At 42.1% G+C, this 16,657-nt stretch overlaps 1 protein-coding gene across 4 annotated transcripts in view; it reads left to right on the forward strand.

Moving 5' to 3' along the window:
- The window catches only part of FAM13A (family with sequence similarity 13 member A), a 270,449-nt gene that overhangs the window by 155,456 nt on the left and 98,336 nt on the right, over positions 1–16,657 (forward strand). The window lies entirely within an intron of this gene.

Below are 16,657 nucleotides of genomic sequence, written 5' to 3' on the forward strand. Positions count from 1 at the left end.
TTAATGTTGCTGCCAAAAAAGTCCCAGGGGAGACATTTTGTTGTCTTTGTGCTAACATGATGTAAGCATCATTTTAATGCAGTGCCCATAGAATTGACATAGAGATTTAACAAAGGAAAAAAGCCAGCACTGCAGTGTGTTACCGTCACAAATTGAAGTACATGTTTATATTGTACACCAGCATCCACATTAAGTGCTGTGCATGAACTTGAAAGTGAAACTGCAGATTTGCCGCAAACGACAACTTGAGTTATCATGCTAATACTAAAGGTACACTTACACATTTAGGCAATGGGCTTTCACTTTAGTATTTCAAATGCATTGGATGCCTAACTCCATTCTCTGAACCCTGTTTTTGAAGTAGTGTATTATGTGATAGATAGAGACACACACACATACATACATTAATATATATATATTAGTGTGTGTGTGTGTGTGTGTGTGTATATATATATGTGTGTGTGTGTGTGTGTGTGTGTGTGTGTGTGTGTATATATGTATGTATATGTGTGTATATATGTATGTATGTATATGTGTGTATATGTATATATATATATATATATATATATATATATATATATATATATATTACATTTTTTTTTTTTGCGCATGCAGACAAGCTGTGTCTCTTAGGCATATTACTGAATACTCCTGATTAGCAGACATCCCCTTCCAGGTTGCCAAGTTATCCTTTTAATTACAGACTCGCATGAATTATGCAGCTTCTGAGGCTGATGAAATCGGGCAGTGCACTGACTTTAAAGGAATCTGTTACAGAGCTAAGTTCCTGTCTGAGAAAGGGGCAGTGAGGCTGAACCTCCTCACTAATGTCCAGCAGAGAAAGACCACTCCTATATGAGGCTTCTCCTAAGGTTTCTTTTCTTTCTGCAGTTATAGCAGTTAGTCAGTGGGCCTGTTTTTGTATTTAGGCTTTTCAATAAAGAACAATTTAGCACCACTGATTTCCCATTTTTTTTGGATTCTTGGACATCAAAATATATTTCTAGTGAGTGAAGAATGGTTGGAACCTTGTCAAGTGTGTGGTTTTTTTTTTTTTGTTTTTTTTTTTGCCATCTCTATGTACCATTATTTATTTATTTCAGGTACTTCTATAGTGCAGTTTACACAGTGCTTTACATATATATATATATATATATATATATATATATATATATATATATTAGTACAGTCACATCAGTCCCTAACCCTCAAGGGGCGTACAATCTAAAGTCCTTAACTAACATTTATACATACTAGGGCCAATTTAGACAGGAACCAATTAACCTACCAGCATGTCTTTGTAATGTGGGAGGAAACGGGAGTACCCGGAGGAAACCCACGCAGGCACAGGGAGAACATGCAAACCCCAGGCAGGTGATGCCATGGTTGGGATTTGAACCAACGACCCTAGCACTGCCAGGCAGAAGTGCTAACCATTTAGCCACTCTGCCAACGTTAGGGAACTTTACTTTCGTAACAAACCATAAATAGATATGCGCTTGCTCAATAAAATAAGTATAATAACATAAGAGTATTAATATTATCCAGGATTTATATAGCGCCAACAGTTTGCTCAGCGCTGTACAGTATAAAGGGAGACAATACAGCAACAACACCGTTCAATACAAGAGGGTTAGGAGGGCCCTGCTCCTTGGAGTTTACAATCTAAGAGTAGATAAGATATACATATGAAGTGCTCTCCCAACACCATGTAGATGATTATCTAATACAGGGTATAATAAATTCTGAAAAAACTTATTAATGAATGAGAGTCCCATAGGAAGGTGTCGCATAAATCCAGTGAATTCTTCTCCACCACTTGTGAGTAATAGATAAATTTCTCACTCACCAGAAGGTGTTGGCCCCTGCTAGGGTGGTCAAATATCACTAAGTAATCAAATGGTGTATGGGTTCCCAACTGCAGGCTCTCATACGATGAATCTCCAAGCTCCCCTTCTAGTAATGACTCTCCAGAAAAAAATAAAAACAATTTTCATAAAATTGCTTTACCTCGGTTCTTTCTTTGATGGAGTCTTCTTATGGTTTCTTCTTGCTGATAGTCCTGCAAACAACCTTTCTTGTTTTGGAGATACAAAAAGAAGTGAGAGGGAAATGTAATCTTAGATAATTGTCACTGTAATTGGTGTTCCTTTTGAAAGACTCGACAGCTGTAAAATGTTGGACTTGTCTTCCTTTTCTTTCTTGGTGACAATGATCCCTAGCACAAATAGAGTATAAATCTGCTTACCGCAGACAAAGATCTCAGTTAAATCTTGACCAAACTTCTAGCCGTTTTTGCTCTTTCCAAATTTTAGCGCTGCAAGACTGTGTATGCAATTGTTACTGCAGATCCATAGTAGCTTTGTTCTAGATATATTGATGTAGATCTTGCCATACCCCTACTGACTTTCCAAAATACAGGAATCATGCAGCCCTTTTGATTTTGTAGTGCAGCTGCAGTGTGATTTGGATATGTTTTTAATGCAAGGTTTTTACTACTGTGATTCATCCCCGAGGAGCCATTGGTTAAGAAGCTGGCACCCACTGGCATCCTAACTACCAGTGACTCATCCTTGCTGTCAGTCATGGTTGCTGAGGAGCCTGCACCTGCTGGCTTCCTAACCATGATGAGCTATCCCTGCTGTCATCTAGGGATTCCCCACGGACAGCAGAATGCTTTAAAAAAAAAAAAAAAAAATGGGGACAAATGAGTCTCTCCCCCCCCCCACCCCCTTCCTTCCTGAACCATACCAGTGCCTTTAACATGGGGGAGCATTTTGCTGGGGGTGCCCTTCTGGAAAAGAACCTTGTCCCCATGTGTAGGAGAAAAAGGGCCCCCCTACAGCCCTAACTCGGTGGTTATGGGGGTGCAGGGAGTACCTTATCGGAATCTGAAGGCCCCCTTTAAGAAGTGGCCCCCAGATCCAAGCACCCCTTAGGGGAATGAGTAGGGGTACATAGTACAAAAAACCGGTGACCACCAAACACAACCATTCCCAGTAGCAGTGCACCGAAATGAAAATTCTGGTACCGATACCGAAAATTCAGAAAATCAAACCGAAATGTCTGAGTATGTGGGGAGGCTCCATTTTTTTTTTTTTTTTTTTTTTTTTTTTCTACTTTCATGTATATTTTTACTTAACTTATGATTTTATTGCCATCACATAGGGGGCCAATAGTCCCCTATGTGATAGCATATGAGTGACAGGCCATCTTTGTAGGGGGGAGGGGGCAGGAGAGGAGCAGTATATACAGAGGCTCCTGCACTGGCTGTCACTTATGTCAGCGCTGGTTTTTAAATGCAATTGCCATTTTACCTCGAAAGAAAATAGAAAGAAACTTTGTTTCTTTTAGCTTGGGGAAAAGTGACAACTGATTCTCTGAGCTATAGTGAAGAAATAAAAACCCCCAGCAATTGCATTTAAAAACCGGCACTGACATAGTGACAGCCAGTCACTGTATACCCTGCTCCTCTCCTGCCCCTTTTCTCCGCCGCCCCTCCACATCTGCAGTACACACAGTCCCTGTATATGCTAGATTTTTCCTATCTGCAAAATGCCGATAAAGCCATTTTCGGCCGCCGAAATTTCGGTGCATCCCTAGTTCCTAGGGCTTGACTTTTGCTGAATGACAGCGCCGCTTCCCCTTCTGCTAAGTAAACAAGGGGACAAGGTAAACAAGTTAGCAACCTCGTGTGACATCACATCCCTCAGACTCCACCCCATGACATCATAGAGGGCAGGAGTTAACCAGTGCAGTCACTGGGTGGCTTTGCAGCATATGAAACCACTTTTTGCCCCAAGACCCTGCCCTTTGACCTAATAAGGGGTGGGGGTCAGTGACATCACTGTCAAACTTTTGGTGCTATGTAAATCCTGAGCGCCAATAATAATTTACATTGAGGTGGAAGATGATGTGTTACAAGGTGTATATGTGTGTGTGTATATGTATATATATATATATATATATATATATATATATATATATATATATATATATATATATACACTCTGATAACTAGGTGAATCTGCCTTCCGGTGGATCTGCGTGCTGATCCTGCAGCCTCCCGGGAGATGTGATGTAAAATTCCAGGAGGCTGCAGGGCCAGGTACTTGTTCTGACCTAGGACAGAAAGGTGAAAAGTTATATAAAAAATAAAAAAAATCTTACAATTCTGCTTTTGGGGGGGATGTTAAAGGGTAGCTAACTCCCTTGTGGAAGTTAGGTTCTGCTTAAACTGTTGCATATCTCCTGAATATCAATGTTTTGGGATTTCTTTCTCGTGTATATCATACTCATTTATGTGGGCTGCAATATGGTTTCCACACTGAGCGTTGCTACGTTGCCTTTACAATAACCATCTAATCAGTCTCGGTGTTGTAATAAGTAGCAGGCCCTTTAAGGTACCTGCTACTTTCTCTCTGTTCATATATAATGTGTGCACAGACAGGAGGAGGCAACCCATGTATGTATGCACAGACAGAAATGATCTAATAAAAGAAAATCCCTATTGCATGATATGCATGTAATGTGATCTTTTTTTTCAGTCTATCACATAAGCAACGTGCTTGGGATAGCTGGGAAATCCTGTACAGATTAATATTGCTGTGGTTATAAGACGAAAAAAATTTGCAGGCCTTGCATGGCTTATTTTAATGTCAGTCTCTTTTTTTTTTTTTTTTATAGGTCCCTTACGTGCTTGTTTTTCTTTTTTTGTTTTAGCCTTTCCATGTTGTGCTAAGCAGCTGCTCCCATCAATTTGTCCTGTGTTGCTGCAGTTGCTTGTTTGCTGGGAATATGACATGTGGCTTGTACAGTTCTGAGTGTGTATCCAGACAGGAAAATAAATATTCAGTGTGTTCTGCTTACATGTAATAGATTATATGTTTACATCACTAGATGATACTATTGTTGTGGTTTTTTAAAACTTGTCATTCCTTTTCTCTGCGGTTCTCTTTTTCTGCAAATGTTTTTATTATTCCTAGAACAAGCAGAACATAAGAGATTAATAAGCCAGGCCTTCAAGGAAGGATCTTATTCTAAACTGTATGTTCTATGAAAAATGTGAATATTATTTGGTATCCTGCAAAGGTGGAAGGTTAGTTATCCTACTGATATACTGTAACGCAGGGGTAGACAAGCTTAGAGAGGTTGAGATCTACCTGAACAACATGGGAGAAGTTAAAGATCACTGGACACCGTGTCGCCTCCCCCCACCTGATTTAAATGTCTAATTGCCAGACTACCGTGTTGCAATTGGGTGCGTTGAACACACAATCATGGGTTTAAATCATGTCAAACACACTTGGATCGCTTTTCAGAGGAGCAGCAGTTCCTTCCGCACTTGTGAATGAGCCCTTAGTTGCATTCGGCAGCAGCACACTTAGGGCTTGTTCACACAGCGGTTTAATTGTGTTTTTACCACCCCTAATCCCTACCCCTTTATCTGATGAGGCAGCAGCCAAAGGTGTAGGAATTAAACCCCCTGTTGCTTTTGGTGGGTGTTACTGCCTTCCAGTTGCAACCCATTCAAATAAATGGGTCCACTCTGCAAGCGCCCTGCAACTGCATGCTTTTGCGGGGTTCCAAGGTGGTGGTGAGAGAGCAAAAAAAGTGCTGCCTGCTTTAACAACTTGTTTGCTGTACTGCACAAGGTTGCAGGGCACTTGCAGAGTGGCCTCATTCACTTAAATGGGTCATACTTTGATGGCATCTACACCTACCAACCATGACAGGCTTATAACTCCTGCTACAGCATGTGTACACCCCTGGCCACTGCAGCTAAAGGGGGGTGCAGTTGAGGCTGGGGTGGTAAAAACACATCCTGACTATGGGATTTTACCACAGCCCAAACTGCAAATGTAAATGAACCCTTACTGTCCTATGTCCCCTATAAGGCTGCTTTCACTCTGATGTGCTGCGGTTTACCTTCACCCTGGGTGAAGCATAGTGCATCTGCGCCTTTGGGTTTGCAGCTTTTAGTTCGATTTTCTATTTCCTGTAGGTGTGGTGGACTTTGGGAAATCACACTATAACTTCTGCATTAATGAGTTTGTGTGCTTTTAGAAAGGGCTCCAAATTTGCAGGTTACAATAGAAGTCTATGGCTAAGCACGGCAAACCCGCAGGAAAGCTGCAGGTACACTGCACTACACCCATGGTGTGGGAAAAAAAATTGCAGCTCATCAGAGTGAAAACAGCCTTTTACTATAATGCCCAGTGTATTGCTTCACACTGACCAGAAGATCTCCTCTCTTCTTTCCTGCAGCTGGCACCTTTCTTTAGACCGCTAGCTTGGATAAGAGGTGGAGTGCAGTTGGTACCGCTCTGCATGGGACAGGAGCCAGCACTACAGATGAGGCATCAGCTTATGTGTCTCTTGCTCCCTACTACAGCTCCAAATTTACAAGTAGTCTCTGCATTGCACTCTGGGATGGCATGTCCTCATGCCCAGAGTGCAATCTACCAGTCACCTGGCTGCGATCTACAGGTTGCTGACCCCCCCCCCCCCGTAAGGCAATATAAGACCTCAATTAAAAAGGGGGGAAAAAAAAGGCTATTTTATAGGCATTTGACATAAATTGATCCCCAAAGTAGATCCAAGGTCAATCACAATGAATACCGGCGCCAACCCAAAGAAAAAAAAAAAAAGAGCTATGCTCCCGATGAAGGCTCCTGCTGTCTGAAAGCTCTTAAATAAATAAGACAAGGGGCAGAGCCACCCAGTGACATCACCAACTGGCTCCACCACTTTGATTAGTCAGGAATGGAGCACTTTTTTTTTTTTTTTTTTTGGGTCGGCGGCGGTGTTTATCATGATTGACTTTGGATCTACTTTGGGGGCCAATTTTTATAATTTTTTTTAAAATAAATAATATTTCAAAAACTGTCATTTTGTGTTTTTTATTCACTTTACACTTTTTTGTGAATGAGTAGGGGTACGATGTACCCCATACTCATTCACATGGGAAGGCCGGGATCTTGTTAAAAGGGGCTTCCAGATTCCGATGTCATCCCCTGCAGACCGCCATCACAGCCAAGGTTTGTGGAGTAGAGGCCCTTGTCCTCATCAACATAGGGACAAGGTGCTTTGGGGAGCGGGACCCCCCACCCCGAAGCACCCCTCCATGTTGAGGACATGTGGTCTGGCATGGTTTGGGGGTGGAGTGCGCTCTGACTGAGCTCCAGAGATCCTTTGTGAAGATGGAACAAAATTCCAGGAGGACAGTCATCACTGCAGCCCTCCAGTGATCTGGGCTTTATAGGAGAGTGGCTAGACTGAAGCCTCTCCTTAGTGCAAAACACATGAAAGCCCCCGTGGAGTTTGCAAAAAAATGAATTTAAACAACTGTATTATTAGGCTGCAACATAACAAAAATAAAAAAAAGAGGAGGGGGTCTGAATACTTTCTGAATGCATTCTATCATTTTAACTGCACCAGGGTGTACCTGCCAGCCAAGAAGTGATCCTGTATACTGGTGGCTGCTGTTAACCGTAGAAGTCCTGAGTCCTGTGCCCCCAGATACCCCTGCAGCAGTGTTCTTCCCCTTGCACGTGTGTCAAAAATGCCAACTATGCCTGCCCTTTCTGCTCGCATGCAAAGGTAATAGCACCTTCTGAGATATGTATAGCATATATTCTGCATGCTTCACTTTCCATTTACAGGAAAGTGAAACATGGACACTTGAAGAAACTGTGGCAGCAGACCAATGCTGGATCCACAGGGCAGGTAAGTATATGAATAAAGGACAACCTTGGATAAATCTGTAAGGGAGGGGAAAAATACAGGGAAAGGGAAGAGAGTGAAGTTAAATCAAAAGTTCCACCCAAAAGTGGAAGCTCTGCTTGTTTGCCTCCCCCCCCTCCACTGCCATATTTGGCACTTTTTTTGGTGGGGAGGGAGCAGATACCTGGTTGTAACAGGTACCTGCTCCCACTTTTGGCTTGGTTCACCACGGCGAGGTGAGCCAAAAGTTCGGCCCCCCCTCCCTACTCCCGACATCGTATGGGACACATCACAGGTCCCATAAGACTGCTGGACCAATCAGGATGCGCAACACGACTCTCTCATGTGCTTTGGGCACCCAGCTCTGAAGCCGCAAGCTGTCACAGCCTGGTGCCCACAGTTGAGTTGCTGGCACTAGGGGGAAGAAGGGGCGGCACAGGTGATCACATAACTGGACCCTGGAACAGCTGAGTGTGTGTTTTATTAACTGCTTGCCCACCGCCCTATAGTAGAATTACTGCTACAGCGCGTCAGGGCTGCGAAAAATCGTGTGTGTCATGATTTGCATTTCTGGGTAGGGGGCGCGTGCTGCCTTACCCACGCCGCCATTGGCAGCTAGTCATGTTAATAACCGGGTCCCGGACAGAGATTCCCCGCTGGCACCTGGAGATTGCCATGCAAAGCTGACAGGGGAGGGACCTGTGTGTAAACACAGGTCTCTCCTGCCAGTAAGGACATGCTGTGGATTTCTCTGCACAGTAGAGAAATACACAGCAGCATGTCTCCCTAATAAAACACACAAAGCACATTATGTAAAACAGCACACTGTTAACCCTTTGCACCATATGTTAACCCCTTCCTGCCCAGTGTCATTAGTGTCAGTGCTTTTTATTAGCACTGATCACTGTATTAGTGTCATTGGCATGTCAGTGGCAGTTAGACAGTTCCCATGCAGTGTCAGAATACCACCGCAGTCCCGCCTCAAGCCGCTAATCGCCACCATTACTAGTATAAAAAAAAATAAAAATTCCAGTATATATACTGCTATTTTGTAGACGCTATAACTTTCAAGCAAACCAGTTTACACGTATTGGGATTTTTTTTCTGGATGTTTTAGAGCAAAATGTCAAATATTGTTTTTCAAAATGTTTGTGTTTTTTTTTTTTTTCTTTTGAAGCAAAAAATAAAAACCGCGCAGGTGATCAAATACCACGGAAAGAAAGCTCCATTTGTAGGTGGGAGAAAAGGACTTAAATTTCATTATTGTACAGCGTTGCCTGACCGCGCAATTGTCAGTTAACTTAACGCAGCTCCGCATCGCAGAAAAATGGCCTGGTCAGAAAGGGGGGTAAATCCTCTGGAGGGCAAGCATTAAAAGTCAGCAGCTACAAAAACTGTAGCTGCTGACTTTTAACCAAACACAAAAATGACTGGAACTCTGCTTTATTATTTTAAGTTTTAAGAGGTGTATGCCACTTATTTAAAATTGGACAAATATGCTGAAAACGAGTGCCTAAAACTTTCCACATACGTGGCTACGGTCTATGGTCAAACTTCGTTCCCGGTCATGCATGGCCTTGCTCATACTGTACTAATTAAACAGGACGTTATGATAACCAACGAGAAACATTTTTCCAACATGTTCCTTCGAATAGTTTTTGTCTGAACGGGCCATACTGGCTCCTGAATGCCATGTACTAATGAACAGAAAATCGAATTATCGTTCTGAATACGGATTTTTTTCATCTGATTTTCTAAGGCTCCATGCACACTGGCTTCTAATAACAGCTTTTAGGAGCATTATAAATCGCTAAACAGTGTGTGCCGTGCACACTACTTCAGGTTATTAGCGGTTTTCTGGCTAGGAGCAGAAAAAAAGTGTTCGGCGTGCTTTTCCAGCAGAAAAAAAACACTACTAAACTGCAGCTAACAGCTTTTTTTTTTTTTTTCTTTTTTCTACATGTACTGTAAAAAACCGAATAAACTGCTAACACTCCAAAACGATACTACCAGTGCTTTTTTTTGTTTTTGTTTGTTTTTTTTTTTCCAGCACTTTTTGAGCGTATAAAAAAAAAAATGCTAGTGTGCATGAAGCCTTCTAGTGTGTACTAGGCTTAAGTTTTTTTTATCATACCTTCTTTTTACTTGCACTTTCATTGAGGCCAAATAGTGTACTTATTGTTATACTTCAGTCTGCTGTGGCTATGTGAGCTGAGGCTTTCATCTATATCTGGACAGTTATTAGTTTGCCACTCCAGTCCCCTTGTCCATTCACAGAACACTTCGTATTCTGTGAACCATTTTTTGGTACGGCGTTTAAACGTATGTGCAAAAATGCACTCTTTTTTTTTTTTTCTTTTTTTTTAAATGCTATTCCTATGTGGATAACCAGTGTTTTCACAGCCTATGGCGGTGCCTAATGTAGACATGTATCAAGCTTTTTGAAGTTCCTTTCTTACCTCTAAAGTGCCTGCATTGTGTGCACCTAAGAACCAATAACTTTCATTACACGTGAAAAGAAAGTCTTACCTTCTCACGTGTCCAGTCCACTGGTCTATCACAGCATAGTACACTCTCCATTGTATTCTTCCCCTGTGTTTAAGTGACTGCATTCTTACCCAACATTGTGGAAAATGTTAGCATGCTAGAACGCATGAAAGGTCATGGTAATAATCGTAATTGTAGCAAAACGATCATTAAAAAGGAAAACAAAAAAAGTACAGCATCATTTTTCAATCAGCACAAGTTCTGTCCTACATGGTTGTAGATGTTCGTTTCCAGTATTTTTCTGCAGATCCTATATTCTCATATAAACATTATCCCAGAGATAATCTGCTATCCTTGACAGTAAAGGAAGTACTCCGAGACAGATTTACTTTCAACTAAGTAGTATTACACATTATCTGTTCTGTCGTATTAAATGCTTAATACATTATATGGCCGCTGATACATTTCTGATGTTTCACTGAGCTTATTACACAACTTGCTCAGCAACTTCATGGTAATCTCCACTCAAGTAGACTGCGTTTTACATGGAGCAGCAGATTTGGGGTTTCAGGTCAATGCATTAATGTTAATATTCAGGAGACAAGTTTAAAGCTTCAGTGTTGCTAAAAAAAAAAAAAAACATGTCATGAAAAAAAAGTCAGCCTATTAAAATGTATGTATTCTTGGCAGCAGAAACTCCTTGCAGCCAATTAATCCTTTCATGCAGTTCTTCCACTGCTGATGCACTCTTCAACACCCGACACTGTTATAGGTTTCCCTGCAGCTCTGAAGGGACATACGAAGGGTACATTCTCACCCCTTGCAGGGGTCATTGTGATTAGTTGGGGGAGACCGCTCCATTGAAAGAAATGTGAGTAGCCACTCACATGTAATCTCTCATGCAGAGATGACCTGTGAGTGGCCCTTCAGTCTGTGTCCAAGGCCTATCATTTGCATGTGGTCGCTGCATGAACAATTATATGCGACTGGCAGTGGAAGCTGGCAGCCTCCCATTGCTTTCAGTGGCTCTTCCTCTCGCGGTTGATCACAGGAACTCCATCTGGGGGTTCTCGCATCCAAAGGGAGTGCAGGTGCATGCGCAGGTGTGAATGCACCCTTCAGCTGGCCATACGCTATTAGGACCCATTCACGGCAGAATGCAGTACAGGAAACACATGATTTGTGTACGTGTCCTGCACGTGTTCAAAACACATGGCACTTGTGATTTGCAGCAGGTGATACTGGAATGCCAAGGACACCCCAAATGCAGGGCGTAAATGGATTGCGTTTTGTCTGCACCGGATCGCATGGTATAGAAGTACCATGTGATTTGGGTGCAGTGCATTTTTTTGTGGTGCATGTACTACTTTTGATGCAGGGCAGTGTGATTTCAGCCCATCCGTTCGAATGGGCTGAAATCACAATGCTCTCAAATCACACAGTAATGGGAATGTGAGTAACCAATTTCTCCAGCTACACAAACAAGGTGGATGAATAAATCCCCTCCCACCCCCACCAGGGTATTGTTTTCTGACAGTCACACCTGCTGCTGTCAAAATACACTGATCAGCGGCTACAGTTGCTGATTGAGGAACGTTCTCCAACATGCTCCTTTTGACAGCAGTTGATCAAACTATTGATTTCTGTATAGCATGAATGGCCATACACTGAGCGTAATCCCTGCTGAACTGAATGCATTTTGACCAGTATATAAAGATGAAGGCATCTGATATACCTGGACGTGTTGAATGGTGAACATTCCATTGGTGGCTGTAACTGTACAAAAGAGCATAGGTCAGACTGGTATGTACTGGAAATACATACTGGTATGTACTGGAAATACATACTGGTATGTATGCCAAGTGTCTGAAAGATACCTTGTGTTTTTGTTGTGTTTTTTTTTTTTTCTTTTTTTTCTGACAGTGTTACTTTAAAGTGGATCTTCTCTCTCTCAATCAACATGGCTAGCATTAGTAAATAGATAGGAAAGTATATCCTATTTATTATTGTTTTTTTGTTTGTTTTTTTGTTTTTTTACATTTCTTCAATTACTTTCTGGTTTCCATGCCTAGGCAAATGATGTCATACATCCCAGCAGTCTTCAGGAGGGGAAGGAAGGGTTCTCGGTTCCACCAACGCCTGAGCTAAGGGCAGATGGTTTCCAAAAAGTAAATGCTACATGAATCTCCTGCTGTTACTCAAGATGGCCACTACCAGAATTGCCAGGGGATGTTTTTCAAAATAATTTCTTTGCAAAATAAAGCAAAGGAATTGAAAGCATTTTTGGTATGTGGTGTTCATATACAGTGCACTTCCACTTTTTAAGTGAAAAATACAGTTAAACTATAGATTTGTGAACGGTTTACTTGCCAGAGAATTTCTAGTTCTGTTTACCAAGTCATGTGATTCACACACAGCTTTTACTTTGCATAGACAGACCAGTGACACCTCTGTTTCTTAGGGTTTGCAAGTTTTTTGGGGTCACATCTCCACCTTCAGCCTGCTCACTACGCTTTGCTGTCAGTCCAGGGGTGGTGCTGTTGATTTAGAGAGGTGAGCCAGGAATCTATAACCTTGAATCAGAAATTGCTCATTTTCCTGGCTGTACAGTATTGCAGGTGTATTGGATGGCAGAACTTATTTAGCATCTTCAAAATGCATTGGTTAACTTGACAATAACTCCTAATTGGCCCACCAGTAATATATCTAATTTTGCATTGCAGGACACATGGCGTTTTTATGGTATAGTGTCCTATTAATGTTAGCGAGGGGTTAGTGTGTTGGGAGGGGAACTCGTTTATGAAAACCTGAAATCGTAGTGGAGATGTTGTAACTTAGTGGTTTTCATTTTTTTTTTTTTTTTTTTTTTTTTTTAATGGCAGCTGCAATTTTCATACAAATATACTTGTGGAGTCTAGTTGTGTTTAAAAATGATTAGTACAATGCCTATGACTTTTTTAGAATACACTGGCCTACTTTTGACAAGCACCTGGAACTGACCCGGTTATCAGCCTTTACTTGGAAAGAACTGGTTGGAGGTGACTGGTCAGGGTGGAGGTTGAATACATTGTTCACGTTGTGTTCTTTGCCTCCAGCATAAAGCTCAGATAATGCCAGTTGCACTGACCTCTTTTCATTTGTTCAAGGGTGAGTATGTGAGCTTTTTTGCACTGAAATGTATGGATTCATTTTGTAAACAGCTCTGCAAACTGTTGGCGCTATATAAATCCTGTATTAGAATAATATTTCATTATTATTATGATGATGAAAGTCGGAGTGCACTTATCACGTGCTCAGTACCTTCAGTTTTTGAGTAGGTCAGGTCGTCTTTTTTTTTTTTTTCCCTCTAATAAAGCTGGTAATAGATCAGATCTATCAAATGGGCAATTAGGAAAACCTTTATTTCTGTATATTGAATACAATGCGGTGGCTAAATCCCTTGCCAGCTACGGTCATCTTCTCCCCGGCTAACTCAAGGTGCCAGGTTTTCAACCTCTTGATTAGCCAGTTGGGGAATGACGTCATCCTGCACATGTGCACAGGAGATTATCATTCCAGCACAGCCGGAGTATGCTGGGATTGCACGCACTGAAATCTTCCTCCAACTGGGGCCTGACAAAGAGGCTCTGCATGGGCTGAAACATTCTACTTTATTGCTGTGACATTATCATCTGAATAAACTTTTGGACATTATCCCCAGCACAACACAGGTCTTTGAAATAAACACTTGGGCATTCAACGAGTCCCTAACTATGCCCGCCCTTTCTGCCCACCTCCTCAGTTCATAACAGCTGAACTATAGCCTCTATGAATGGGGGAGGCAGACCTTTCATTCGTCTGTCCTCCATTCATAGAAATATGGGTGTAACTTGTTCAGAAAGGTGAACTGGGCCTTAAAGTATATTTTCACCTTTTGTAGCCAAATTGGGATATTAAGAATATATTCTAAATGTGCACCGTGTAGGAGATATTTACTATAGTAGCAGCCAGTGACATCACCGACGCATGCACACTGCATTCTCAATGGGCGGTGCGCCGCCCATTGAGAGAGCTGTGCTGTGGCTGTGACCCCCTGTGTGCATGCGAGGGAGTGACATCATCGCGGTTAGGCCAGTCAAAATAGCTGAAGCTTGTGAACCCAGGAGGAAGACCAGGTGAGGATGGAAGACCTGTCATCAGTGACAGTGTGGTGCTGGAGAGCTTAGTTCTAAGGAAAGACTTTCATAATGTACTAGTATACAATGCATACTAGCACGTTATGTTATTTTGCAGGGGGACATTTTTTGCAAAATATTTTCGACGGATTACTACCGCTTTAATTATTACTGTCTGTGCTATTGGGCAGATCTTCATTATCAGTTGTAACTAGATTTGAACACTGTCTGTGCTAACGGGGTTTAAAGTGTTACTAAACTCACAACAGAAAAATCTGTCTGTATATGCTGTAAAGCATGATTATTATACTCCCTGTGGAACCTAAGGGGTCAATCTTCTGCACTGTGTACAAAGACCATTTGATCCTGTCTTCTCTGCTCCTCCTTGTTCAAAGATCCATGTCTTATCTCCTGATAAGACAAACTGTACCTTAGCCATTCTGCACATGCTCAGTTTTGTGTGCATTGCTAGAGAGGTGTGTGTGTTTTTTTTTTTTTTTTTTTTGGGGGGGGGGGGGGAGGGAGTACATGTGATTAGCACTGTCCAGACAGAGGTCAGGGTTTTGCAATGTCCTAGAGCAGAAAAAAAACACCTCCTACAAGTGCTCTGCTGAACACTGAAAGAAGTCACAAGACTGCTCTTTCTGCTGATGAGAAAAGGTATTTAGCAGTTTATATTTACTAAAATAATTGCATCTCCATGTTGTGTGTACTGTGGGAGACCAGATATAGTGAATGCAGGGTCCTGGGATTAGTAACACTTTAAGGTTTAGAAGCTACGCTTCTTGCATTGTTTGTTAAAGGGGACAAACTTGGGACTGGCTCAGCATTGTTCAGAAAACCTTGCAGCCAGCCATGACACCTCCTCCCAAGAAAAATCTAAAAGGTAAGAGATAGGGATGGATGGAGATATGGAGGGATGGATGGATGGAGGGATGGATGGAGATATGGATGGATAGATGGAGATATGGATATATATATATATATATATATATTCTCATTTGTTCAGGTATGCTGTGTAAAATAATGGACTTTCTCAATTTTGACTTCAAAAGTGGAAATGCGCTTTATTTGCAAAAAAAAAAGTATGAAAATCTTGCCATTAGATTTGAACAATATTGCTGTTTTTAAAGTGGAGTTCCACTCATGCTGTCAAAAAATAAGTCAGCAGCTACAAAAACTGTAGCTGCTGACTTAAAAAACAGCCACTTACCTGTCACTTGGTGTCCTCCCCGCAGCTCATTTCACCGGCTGTCCTGTATTCCAGGAGGCGGGTATCTTCAGTGTGGGCACCCGGCTGTGATAGCTTGCGGCTTCACAGCCGGGTACCCACTACGCATACGCGTGTAGCGCTGCGCTTCATGAATGGTCCTGTAGTCTTCTGGGACCTGTCACACGTCCTAAAAGACTACAGGGAGGGAGGACACCTTCCGATCGCCTAGGTGATCGGACCGGAAGTGGGAGCAGGTACCTGTCAAATTCGGGTACCCGCCACCCAAAGGTGCCAATCCTTAATGGAGAGCAGTCCTTAAAGCGGAACTTCCCCTTTTGGGTGGAGCATCACTTTAAGCAGTATGTATTAAAAATTCTTTTGCTGTAAACATGCATGATTTATTCTGAGTTGTACTTCCTCTTAGTTTATGGTTGGGCTCACGTCTAATGTAACAGGAACATGGTGTAAATAGTGAGTAATGCCATCCCTGACACAGCAATACAGAATGTAAGTGTGTGTGTGGTTAAACCATGCACCCTGGCAGATGTCCTTGTCCCCTCCTTTTAGGTTCAAGGAGCAGTGGCTAAAATAGTCAATCATACGTGAGCTGCATCATTGCGCCCCCACAATCCACCTAAATGAACGCACTAACAGAAGCTTACTCATCAGAATCATGATGTGCTGTTTTGACGTTCAGCAGTGTTCCATCCAGCTGTATCAGTATGCTACCGGACACTTGTAGGATTGTTTGTTACATCCAGCCTGATTGAGGTTTCAGTAATCTTCCACAGCTGAGAGAATGACCTTGGCTGTGCCTGCCAAACGTAACAGCTGCAGACTTGTATCAGCACACTAGTACAGCACTGGCAGCCTTCATAAAGTGTTAGCATGGAAAGCTTTACAGCCATGTATGTAAGTATTCTGTCTTATTTGTGTCATTGAGTCCAGGCATGTGCTTTCAAAATGCTGCAGCTATTGTATCATAAACATCAAAATGATGCTGAATTCTCAGAGTGCCGACGTCTGTCTTGTTTGTGCTTGTGGGAGACCAAGTAGTTATTAATGCCCAGTTTATTAG

This window comes from Staurois parvus, unplaced genomic scaffold (assembly GCF_062004578.1).
Source record: "Staurois parvus isolate SC_StPar_1 unplaced genomic scaffold, SC_StPar_1.0 ptg000679l, whole genome shotgun sequence".
Classification (NCBI taxonomy): Eukaryota; Metazoa; Chordata; class Amphibia; order Anura; family Ranidae; genus Staurois; species Staurois parvus.